The sequence below is a fragment of the Protomyctophum parallelum genome, assembly GCF_964188405.1.
Source record: "Protomyctophum parallelum genome assembly, chromosome: 3".
Lineage (NCBI taxonomy): Eukaryota > Metazoa > Chordata > Actinopteri > Myctophiformes > Myctophidae > Protomyctophum > Protomyctophum parallelum.
The window spans coordinates 28,788,926-28,797,595 of NC_139698.1; positions in this window are offsets into that span (position 1 = coordinate 28,788,926).

Sequence of the window (8,670 nt, forward strand, 5' to 3'; positions counted from 1 at the left end):
CGACGGGCACATACAGGTCTAGTATAATAATAATAATAATAATAATAGTCATGCAATAAATTAATAAATCAAAATAAAAAACTGTCTCAGTCCGGGGGAAACCTCATGAGTCCAAATATATTACTTTCCAGGATTAAAATGTAAAAATAGCAAAAGTATCACATCTACAAGCTTGTGGATTGGCTACTTTTGATGCTTTTCAAGTCAGAATATGGAGATGAGAGGTTTCTGCCCGACAGCCAAATAGAAAATGTAGAATACATTTTAAGTGAAGGTAGAACTGCAGGCATGATGAACCTCTTTACAGTGAGGATATATAACAGTGTTTAGCTTGGGGGTCCCAGAGATACAAATCCTATCAAATGGGGGTCTGTGTGGCCTAATGCATATTAAAACGGCATGGGGGTATATATCTTGAAAAGATAAATAAAATAAAATATTAATAATACAATAACAAATTGACTGGTCTAAGAGTTGATGTGATGTGGGACACCATCACCATCCATTTGACATCCAGCTGCCGGTGGCTTCCATTGTGGGGAGCGGTTGAGTGTCAGTGACTCTCTCTCACGCAGCGCAGCGCGGAGCAGGAGCCCAGCGCAGCGAGGAAGAGGGGCGGGGGCAAGACATTCACAGTCATGGGCAGCCCACTGATGTGAGAAACATTGATCTGCTCGCCTCTGCCTTTCACTTCGGGGTGACTATTTGCATATTGACCCCCCGGGCTGGGCCTCCTAGATTGTCTTTCTGGAGACCACCGGGCTGGGGGGGTGGGGGGGGGATTTGGGGGCTTGGGAGTGTGGGGGTCCAGACTGCCTGCTGCCCCCAGCTGACCTGACCTTCACTAGCAGCCACAGGGAGGACAGGGTCTGGTCTGTCCATCATCATGGTCATCAAGTAAAAACCTGCAGCCGCTCCAGTCAAAGCCACCGGTGCAAAAGTAACTCAGTGCTTGGGTTTACAATTATGAGGCCCTATTTCCATTTTCTGCTACTTTACCATTTATCTCCATAACTGAGCGTTTTTTTTTCCTTTTTCTCGTAAATTAATGCCCTACTTGATTATACTGCAGTGTCACACAAATGCATCAAACGTAGCAGATTGTAGATCTGCTACTTTTGCTATTTTTGAATGTGAATCCTGAAAAGTAACAGTTTTGGATGTGGTTTCCACCTGACAGAGACCATATACTTCTACATTTAAACTACTCTTTTTGTTTAACTCCATTACATAAAATGTGATGCTGTTAGTTATGTTGTACATTGAGCCCATCAATATAAAATATAGTCAACAGATAATTCTGTATATACAACAAAGTACACTCTCAGTGTAATACATGGATACATTACCACAGAGGATACTGTGGTACTAGTTATGTACTAGTATAATGATGTTTATCAATCTGCATATTTGTTATTTTCCCAAACACAATGTCATATAACCACCAGGACCTTACGTATGTTGTTTTATCCAATTTGTTTCATCAAATACAAATAAAAAGTAGATACTCGTTTGATGTTTAAGTGTCTCAGTTCAAAGCAGAGACTCGACATCATGATGGGTTGTACTCTAACTGTGGTGATTGAATGACAAATGAATCCGATATCATGTTTAAGGGACATTCTCAGTCTACTACCACCACACTAGTTCACCCAAAAATGACTTATTTTCTATCAATTACACACCTATATGAAGCCTTGAATTCATGGATTTAAGCCAATAATTTGATGACCGGCAAAGTCTCCAGTATAGCCACCCAGTAATCAAAGTCTCCAGTATAGCCACCCAGTAATCAAAGTCTCCAGTATAGCCACCCAGTAATCAAAGTCTCCAGTATAGCCACCCAGTAATCAAAGTCTCCAGTATAGCCACCCAGTAATCAAATTATTGGCTAAAGAAAGACAAAAATAAATACAATCTCCATTAATTCAAGGCTTCATGGGTGTGTAACTGATAGAAAATCTTTGCTTTGCTTTGCTTTGCTTTGCTTTGCTTTCCTTTGCTTTCATGGGTGTGTAACTGATAGAAAATAATTAACTTTTTGGGTGAACTATTCCTTAGAATATATCAAATATGATAGTAATGTCTCAACAAGATAAGACAAAACATGTCTATGCATTCATCTTCAGTAGACTTGACTACTGTGTTGTACTGTGTGTGTGTGTGTGTGTGTGTGTGTGTGTGTGTGTGTGTGTGTGTGTGTGTGTGTGTGTGTGTGTGTGTGTGTGTGTGTGTGTGTGTGTCGTCATTTAATTAATTAAAATGTCAGTTTTTGTTGTTTCATTACACACTATTGCTCTATACTATATATACTATACTATATACTACTACTATACTATATATACTATACTATATACTACTACTATACTATATATACTACTATATAATACTACTACTATACTATATATACTATACTATATACTACTACTATACTATATATACTATACTATACTATATACTACTATACTATATTCTCTACTCTGTCTCAATATTGAAATGCTTAATGGTTTTTTGTAAAGCACTTTGAACTGCCATGTCATTTGCAAGCATAAAGAACAATAATCTTGCTATATTCCATGTTAATACACAGCGGAAACACACCAAAACAACAAATAATGTGCAGTGATATTCATTTCAGAAGAAAAGTTCTCATATAAATGGGTAGTGTTCACGTAATAAGATAAAACCAGGCTTGAGTCACCTCATCCACAGCTACATATAGATGCTGTAAAATAGTGTAGCTTTAACTCTGAGGGTCCATCTTTACCCTCTCAGGGTTAAATGGACACTCAGTATTTTGCAGTGCCATTGGCAGCAGTTTTTTTTGCATCTACAATGAGAGGCGTGTCACTTGTCAATTACCACGGACCATTAGACACGAGTGTGTCACAGCTTACGTTTCATTGGTCGGCTCGTCTCCCATCAGTTCAATGTTAAGCACTTAAACCCTATATACACTTTGTTGTATATAGGGTTATAGCAACAAACAAAAAAGCTCACTGTCTGCAAGCTCACGATGCGCCACAACGTGTTGTTAGCTTGTAGATCGGCTATTTACGCAGAATGTTCGCGTATCATGAACATGTACAGAAAAGGGACGCCGGTTCATGTGTCTTTAATGTGGGTTCATCGGGTCCGGTCCGGTCGGCCGGCCGGTCTCCCCTCCCCCTTTTCTCACCCTCGTCTCCTCTTGTGTGCTGTCCGGCTGGCTGTGACCTCCCGACCTTTTGACCCTCACTCCTGACCCTTGGAGACATTCCCACGCCACACCCTTTTGTGCCCGACTTTCCATGGCAACCCTCTGGTCACTCCCCTCCACAGCTTGCGGAGATCGAAGCGCGCCAGGCGTTAATTCACCCCTCCCTGGGATCAGTGTAATGCAACCTAATTTGGCCTAATCCTAAATCACAAGCAAGCAATGCCATTAGGCTATTATGTCAATATGATAATATATAAATATATATATATTTTTTAAATGACAAACAAACTGTCTGCATACAACGACAGAGATTTAACTAGCTTTTGTCTATTTTTCTGGATTTGGAATTTGTTGGTGTCAAACCTAAACAGAAGTTTTATATACTTTGTCGTTGCGTTGGACGTATAGCAAACTAGCAGATCTACAAGCTTACAACACGTCTGATGACAATGCATTGGTTGCTATTATTTGCTATAATTGAAGTTCTTTGTAAATCTTCTCTTCATTTGATTTGATTCATTGTAGTTTTGTGAATTCTTTTGAAACGTGAAAAATATTCCACCTACAATGGCATGCCCAAAATAGGGACGCGGGAAAGGTTTGAGAACTACTGAATTAGAAGGCATTTGTGGAATCGGCCTCGGGTCTTACAGACATTTTCTGTTGCCAATGTATCTGATTCTGCAGCCTCTCAATGTTGCATAGCCCTTCGAAACCATGGCAAATATTAAGTTTTAAGTTATCATCTCTCCACCTGTCATGTGCACTTCCATATTCTCTCTCTCTCTCTCTCTCTCTCTCTCTCTCCCTCTCTCTCTCTCTCTCCCCCTGCACCCCTCTCTCTATCTGTAGCAGCTCCCTCCTTCCCCGCCCTCTGTCACTTTCACAGTTAATTGTAGCAAAAGAGATTTTCTCCATTGAGGCCCAGTCTCTTAGGTAACCCCAGTGCTGCATGAAATGAGATGACAGAGAGAGAAAGAGAGAGAGAGAGAGAGAGAGAGAGAGAGAGAGAGAGAGAGAGAGAGACGAGAGGGGGACATGGACAGCCAGACGGGACATGCATCTCTCCATGACGGACGCGGGACACTGCGGGCTGTGCAACAACATGGGACTATATTATATTAGTTAGTCTAAAAGTTAGATCTAAAACCATTTTGTTGTCACATGTGCATAACAGAGCTATAGAGAACAAACCAACGCTTCTTCCGGATTATTATTGAGCATTATTGACGGTGCTACGAAGATGTAAGTATGAACATGGCCTCTGTGCAATCAGTGGCAAATACAGAGTCATTCATTCAAATTACTATTGTTCGTTGAGAAACAAAATGGTTAATTTGATGGAGAGAAACCTTTGCAACATTTCTCTCTCCCAAGACACAAACAGTATATATTTTGTCCTAATTTATGTTACAATCGTTTGTTTAAAAATGTGCTTTTCTTTGCTTTTAGCTTCCATTTAATTCACTGATCATATTGAATTTTACATTAAGCCCAGTGCTCAAGCAGCGAGGCAGACTCTGTAGAAGACATGGATGTATCTATGTATTATATATAGTGATGATTACAGTTTGTAAGTGTAAACCTTACAGTATGTGATGTCTTCAATCTTCATCTCAGTGCTTCCATCCCATTGCAGGACTTTTTGACAGCCGGGGGTGAATCGATGGCCACGTATGACTCCCTCCATTCATCCCACACGCCACAGGGAGTCAGGGTTTGATTGTCCAAACGCAATTCTTGTATTGCTTGATGCATATTCAGGAGTTGTGCATGGACATCATCCCCCCGGCCCTCTGCTAGCCCCGGGCCGGCAGCCGCTGCTGAAATGACACAAGGACCATGATGGATCACACTGTGGAAAGTAACTAAAGTACATTTACTTGAGTACTGCACTTACGTTACACATTTTGAGGTGCATTTACTTGCCTACTTGAGGCAAATATTGTACTTTTTTATCCGACAAAAAATATTTTGCAGCTTTAGTTTCTATAGTACTTAATACAAAACACAAAATAACAAATTAATTAAGTTTTATACTTTGTTGGCTATTCAAAAATAGCAGCTCACAACGCATTGCCATGTGACACATTGTGAGCTTATAGATCTGCTATTTTCAAAAAGGTTTAACACATTTTGAAAGATCTGATTGTCTTTACTTGTGGTGCTTGATGCCAGTAATATTTTACTCATGTAGAATGTTGAATTTATGTTTATTGCGGTATTCCATTTTGGGCGGGAACCCCTTTTGGTGTTAGCATTATGTTATGCTTTAGCTATTGAAAAATAGCAGATCTACAAGCTCATAGCTCATAGCTACGAGCTTGTAGGTCTGCTATTTTTGAAAAATCGAAGAACGACTGACATAGAAACATAGCTTTTTCAGAAAGGATGTAGAAGAGATTTTTAGACTCTGATCTCAGGTCAAAATGGGTAAAAGTAAAACATTGGAGTAGCCTACTTCTTCCACCACTAATGGATGGCCTACTCATGTGAATGGATAGAGATACATAGCAATCATTGACATTAATCATCAATTGAAACGTGATCACATTCTTTTTTTCTCCTGTTGTTGTCCGGCAGAAACCTCCTATCTCTATATTTTAACTTTTTGTGGGTTTTTTTTTTAAAGTATGCCCTGCTTGAACATACTGGTGTCACACAAAAGCATCAAAAGTAGCAAATCTACAAGCTTCGATCAAGATAGGAAATCTTCTACTTTTGCTACTTTTGAATTTGAAAAGTAACAGTTTTGGACATGAGGTTTCAACAGAGACAATATGCTGGGTTCTATTATTTTTAGAGCATAGTTTTCTTTTTGGCTTTTGCCTTTATTTTATATTTTTTATGGAGGGACAGACAGTAGGCTGACAGGAAATGGGGGGAAGACATGCAGTAAAGGCCGTCGGGATCGGGAGTTGAACCCGTGGCACACTGCCAGACTGGAATACCAGCCAAGGTGCCTGGACCGCTGAGCCATGGCCCAGGCCTTAGAGCATAGTTTTTAACCCCCCCACAATATATTTGTTATGCCAATGAATTCCTCCCCTTACATGTTTGTGTTGCCACTGCTGTTGTACCCTATAGTACTGACACACCTGCCAGTGAGGAGACCCCACCAGGAGGACTTAAAGCTTCTGCCATACTCAACATTCCCTAGTGCCTACAGACTCCATCTTGGGGAGAAAAACAACCTAATTCATGATTATTTGACCCGCCACAACCCGCCTTACCAAAAAAGTTGTCGTATCTTTACCCAATCTGTGGATTACAGGTCAACATGTGCATTACTATTTGACCCGCCCCACCCCGCCCTGACCAAAAACTCAACATTTCTTGCCTCTCTGGAACCGGTTACGGATCGGCCCGTGCATAACTACTGTACATGTAGTGACGAAGATGACCCTGCCCGCCTGGCTTCGCTCCCCCGAACACTCCCGCCAATTTTGTGTTGGTGATCAATCTGGGAACGCATTTCAATATATCATCACTGTCGGGCAGAAACCTCTTATCTCCTTATTTTAACTTTGTTGTGTTCTTTGGTAAATAAATGCCCTATACTTGCTCATACTACAGGCCACACAAACATATGAAAAGTAGTCGATGCACAAGCTAGAAATGTGGAGCGAAGGGACACGTTCTGAGCTTGTAGATCTGCTACTTTGCTGTTTTTGAATTAGAATCCTGAAAAGTAACAGTTTTGGACAGATGAGGTTTCCACCCAAACCGGTTTCGTTTTCTTTGTGCACATTGGTGGACAGGTACTTTACCCCTGCACCACCCATGCACCCAAGTCATGTTCATTACATGTGTTAATACTGCAGGATTTCTACTTGATTCATCTCCCCAGATGTTCACATGCATGCAAAAAAGAATCTCTTGGTACCATCTTGCATTGTTTCTAGCTGACTTTGTCTGAGCACTAATCCTGTACAGTTAACTTTAGTGGCAACCTAACTACTTTAGTCCGAACAACACACCTGTTGACTGGGGTGCCTCAGGGGTCTGTACTTGATCACTAACATGATAGTGTTGTGAGCTTGCCAAATATCAAGTAAAAAAATATATACAGTAGCCTACACAGTGACACATGAATAAACATGTAAAAAAGTATTTATGCAAATATACACACATACTGTGCAGTGTGTGCACAGCATTTTCACACTGCACATAAGCCTACTGTTGTTGCTATTTTGTTTTTGATTATTTCTTTGTTATTGTGTATTGTTGCAGCTACAGTGTAGAGGAGCAACGTGAAAACATTAAAGAAATAAAGTCTCTATGTCTCAGATTCTTCGTTATTGCAAGTTGAAGTAGAATTTGTGGGTGAACTAGGAAACAGTGACCCAATATTTCTGTCAGTGGTGGTGGTAAAAGTACACATATTTAAGTATTAATACTGCAACGTAGAAATTCTTCATTAGAAGTAAAAGTACAAAGGTTTTAGCATCAACGATTCTTTTTTTAATGAATAAAAATCCTTTGAAAATAGCCAAATTTGAAATAGGGCTGAAGTGGCTATAGCTAGTGCATGTTTTGTAATAATAATCAAAATCTTTACAACATAACTAGTAACTAAAGTTTTCAGATGTTTGAATTGGAGTAAAAGTATAATAGTTGCCTCTTAGATGAAGTGGAGTAGAAGAAAAAGTACTGAAAATGGAAAACACTCCAATCAAGTACCTCAGAAGTGTACAGTACTTGAGTACATTATGCATTTGGTTGCTTTCCACCACTGATTACAGAGCCATTTGGTTTGGTAAGAGTAACACACTGAGCTGTTTCCTTTCAGCCTGTCTGGGTTTGGCAGGAAGGCTCATGGTCAGCAAAGCTTGGCACTTCTATATTTGCTCAATTCCCTTTGACCCACAATCAGGCTACTATACAAGTACAAGATGAATTCAGCATGAATGAAGCTTTCAACGTGCATTAACTGTGTAGTCCTGTGTTATAAATGTCACAGTTAAGACATGTTGCAGTTTTCTTTTTGAGTGGTGCAACCACTCCAAGGAACAGCAATGTCCGTGTTCACCTATGTGTGTGCCTATGTATGCGTTGGTTCATGAGTACCAGTATGACTATGATTACCGTACCAGTAGGGGCACTGTTGTGCCAGAAACAGAGAGAGAGAGATAGTATTAGTGCTGCACTGTTGCCTGCTAATGAGAGAGAGAGATAGAGAGGAGAGGAGGGGAGGGGGGGGGGGGGGGGGAGTTGCACCACTCAGTTCACACAGGCGTGATTTTTTTAAATGTTTTTGTTTTCTTCTTTGAATGCAAAGCACATAGACTTTCTTGTTTGCATTATTTTCATATTTTCTTTATTTATTTATTTTTTTTTTCCCTTTTTTATCTCTAATGTAAAATGCTTAGCTGCACATTTTATGGTATTTGAAAAGGGACTAGACATTTCATAGGTGAATCATTTGCAAATCACCCAGTTGTCCAACAGAGGGCAATATGGAATGGCTT